Raw genomic sequence first — 4,208 nt, 5'->3', positions numbered from 1 at the left:
GGGGAAGTCTGGGAACGTGAATGGCACTGAAGACTAAACTTACACTGAGTGAGCCACTCAACCCTACAGCTAAGAAAAATTCACCAAATAAACACAAAGACATACTTTATTCCTCATTCTACCTGAAGGACCAAACCATAAAGAGCCCAGAAGCTGTGTAAAAACGTGTGCTTAATATTTTAAACAGTCCTTGAAGTGGGTATCATATGAGACACTTTGAGGGTAAAATGAGCTAATTTGAGAGAAGCAGCAGGTTGCCATCAGACTGACTCTGATGTTTGGCTGAACGGCTGAGTGACTTCCTGGCTGCCTGCCCGGCTGTGCTAATTGATCTGCATGTTGCAAAATGTATACAAAGCTTTTTTCTTTCTTTCTTTTTTTATTTACACCAAAGAGAAAAACGAATGCAACAATCTACAGAAAACAAGTAATTTCTCCCCATTAGAAACTACAACTGGACCGGCCATTTTGTGTTTGTCTCTGTTTGTTTGTTTTTTTTCTGTTGTGGCAGATGGCTGCTCATCCTGAGCTGGGTTTGATGTTCAAAGTGAGTTTTTCCTTTCCAGTGTCACCTATGAGCTTGCTTAGTAATTTGTTTGTCTTTCAGTGACAGACTGCTGCATCCTAAATGCACAARAGGATGTAACTGCAGATCATTCCTCCCATCAGCTGTTAGAATCTATAACCATCACCGCTCCCAACAATCCTGACTACGAAGGAAATTTAGCTGTTGTGCTAAGTCCGGCGCATTTATATTCACAGAATATTGATTAATGTGCATTGTCCTTTTAAATAAATTAATGAAATGAAATGAARTGATAAGCATACATGTTTTGTGTTTGCACGCCAAACAACTCTACCTCTCAATCATTATATAAATAATAACCAGTGGCAACTGTACATTGTTTTCCTGTACTGGAACACTGAATTTTTGGAGGTAGACAACCTGTTCACTGAATTTCAAGACAAACCGATGTGTTTAGTCTGCTTACAAATGCTGTCAGCCATTAAAGATGTTAATATAAGTCGGCACTACAACACGTTGCACAAAGCTAAATATGAGAAGTTTATTGAAGTCGCAAATACAAAAACAACCGCGACTTTTTACCAGAACTACAACCACACAGGAGTCTGAACTTAGGTGTCTTATTCTGGTGTTTATTTTTTGTCTGCTTCAAACATTTTGTATTCATATTTATGAAACAAGAGGACAACTGTTRTACGTGCRTTTGAGCATGWAATATGTTAATTKCCTGAACTCTGTGTYRGTTTGTTAAACATATTATYTATCATTTATTAAACATTTTTAAAATGGCAGTTTTATTACATTTTGGTAAGTGTGAAGCACTAGGTGGTCCTCTGATGATGTCAACAGAAATTATAGCTCTTTCCATCATTTAAGTTGCCCAACACTGTATACTGTATATACACAAAATAACAAAATCCAATAATCTTAATACACCTCAGTGATGTTGAATGAGCTGACATAAGTAAATTCTAAAATTAACTKAACAGCAAACCTATACAAACCTAAGTCTGCAATGTTGGATTTAGTGAACTCAATTTGTCTTAATTGTTATGTTAAAAATAAATATGTAATTCTCTTTACATTTATACTCAGTTAAGTGGAACCAGTTGATATAACTTTAACATTTAACCTCAACACTTCATTTCTTAGAGTGGGAGGTTGTCAGGAAGTGAAGATTTGAGGCAATCATTATCCATGGAAATATGTACTGACAATATATTGACCCTTATAAAGCCTACCTGCAGCATTATTTGATTTGATTTGATTTGATTTATTGATTTAACAGGAAAAGATTACTAAAAATCAAGCCTGACTCAGCATAATTGCTGTTTTACAGCAGATTCCTGTTCTGCAGCACATAAAACGCTCAGAAATACAGCTTCACAATCACAACATTATACACCACAGACACAAAGACAAACAAGCATACCAGATTTGAAGAATAAAACATTTGTAACGACGTTATTTGCTTAATCTGTGAATCCTGGCACTGCTTTTTCCATTCAAAATGCTTAGTTCAAAAACAAAAAACTTTATGTTCAACTCCAGATGAGAATAATTTGGAGGAAACGGATCAGCCAAAAAGAGATTGTGAATTTTAAGACAATTTCATCATTTTCCACACTCTACTAATTAGGCTGTCTTCTGCTATAAATCTACTCAAATCTCCTCCCCACGTTTAGGATGTTCGCTCGTTAAGTTTTATGGTCGACACGGAGAAAATTCACTTCACAATAACTAAGATAACTTCCTCAGAACAACAATGGCCATTAGGAAGCAGGATCGGTGCCAAGGCTGACCTCGCTTTCATAGACGCCACGTTCTTCTCTGGCACTGTCTTGTCAGCTAAAACCTAACCTTTGCTATCATCTTGTAAAGTCTGCCCACCCAGTGGAGTCTTGTGCCAGCCCACCTTCCTTCCCTCCCCCTCGCTCCCTCAGAGACGTCGGGGGAGACGAGCGCGAGTGAAGACCCTACGCTGGCCCAGACGGCTGGCAGCGAACCAACTGCTGCCAAAGGTAATCAGAGGCAGATGGGAAACCTTTTGGTGACGAGAGCAAAGGGAACAAGTAAAGGAAGGAAGGGAGAGGAAAGGACAAGTGCAAAACCTATAGTGAGGCAGCAGAGTGGAAGCTCTTCAAACCGGCCAGCAGAGCCATTTTTCTGAGTGTTAACACCCTTAACTGAGCTGAAAAAAAGCCTTAATGTGCAGCTCGCTTCATTTCAAGAGCAAAGGGCAGGTACAGTAAARGGAGAGTTTACTTTAAAAGCACTGAGGGGTCTTTGTACTGTTGCAGCGTCCCTCGTGTGTGGAAACAACTAAAAGTCTTTCTCTCGTCCCCCGCCTCCTTCAGGCTTTTTCCCCAGTCATTTCCTGCACAAGCTAAACTCCCCCCTCCATTTTCATTACTTCTCCCTCCTCGCAATTTATTGTGGCGTTATTAAACAAGCTTGATATCGAGTGCTATTTTATTGCCACGAACTCTCTTTTCTTTTTTTTTTTTTTTTTTTTTTTTTGTTTATATAAACTCGAGAACACGAGGGGAAACGAGACTCCCCTAGTGTTGCACTTTGGAGCTTTCTAAGCCGAAAGATGTGTAGACAACAACAACATGCGTGCGCTTTCTCACACAGACGACCCTGTAAATTATTACCCCATTATATCCCGCACAGATACGCAGCTTTATTAAGTGCAGGCTGTCTAGCAGAGGTGACGGCATTGTACATCTTCCTGCGGCCTGTTGTGCAAAGCTTTCCCTCTGGGCTGTATCACTTGTGTAAAACAAAAACGGATGTTTGTCAGCTGGCCAAAAGAGAACTGACTCTGTTTTACTTGGACGGGCTTAGAGAAAAAAAAGAAAGAAAAAAAAGAAAGAAAGGAGCGAATAGCTGCAGCTGTGGCCAAGAGGGAAAGTAGTCTGAGCTGTAGACAAGCCACACAGCTTCCAACGCTATCATAGAAAAAAAAAAGAGGGTATGTAAGAGGTTTGTTAGGAGAAAGAAATGATCTGTATAATTAGCTGGTAATTCAAGGTTGAGATCGATTGGTTTAATGCAGTGAGACCAATTAAGGTATTCATCGCAACGTTATGACAATCRGTCAAGGTTAGGGCGTATGTGTCAAACTCAAGACCCGCGGGCAAAATGTAGCCCGCTCCAGCATTCTATGTGGCCCGCGTGAGCTTCAGAAAATGTATTAATGTCTTAAAATAATCTGCTTTAAAGCCAAAATTGACCGAAAACTACATCTTATTGTGTGTTGATTGTTTTACCTGTAAAATGACAACCTCACACCACAAGGWGGAGCTGCACAGGGTTCAAATGTAGCAGCGCAAAATCTCCATTTTGTTACTTTTTTCCCCAGATACGTTTTAGCTTTGTCCAAATTCAGGGAAGGACCCGGCCTATCCGGTCTATGTGGGCCGAGTCATTGGTCAGCCAAGAAGACTGGAAAATAATAGCTGTGAATTTGGACAGTCTAGCCTTCTAGCAAAAATATATTGAATTTAGCAAAATATCAATAAATTTACAAAAAACAACAAAATTAGCTTAAAAGGCAATATTTGAAGATTCAAGGGACCAACCGTAGGTGCATGTTTATTTCACTTTATCAGCATTTTCATTAAAACTGTACTTCTTTCTCTGGCTTTGTCCGCCATTACAAGCAATATATATATAT

At 39.4% G+C, this 4,208-nt stretch overlaps 1 protein-coding gene across 5 annotated transcripts in view; it reads right to left on the bottom strand.

Annotated features, from left to right (window-relative positions):
- Positions 1-4,208, bottom strand: part of adamts10 (ADAM metallopeptidase with thrombospondin type 1 motif, 10) — a 70,385-nt gene that overhangs the window by 60,355 nt on the left and 5,822 nt on the right. The window lies entirely within an intron of this gene.

The sequence above is a fragment of the Austrofundulus limnaeus genome, unplaced genomic scaffold (genome assembly GCF_001266775.1).
Source record: "Austrofundulus limnaeus strain Quisiro unplaced genomic scaffold, Austrofundulus_limnaeus-1.0 Scaffold41, whole genome shotgun sequence".
NCBI classification, from domain to species: Eukaryota; Metazoa; Chordata; class Actinopteri; order Cyprinodontiformes; family Rivulidae; genus Austrofundulus; species Austrofundulus limnaeus.
Note: the sequence above shows the minus strand (reverse complement) of the source record. Positions and strands in the feature narration are given on the sequence as shown.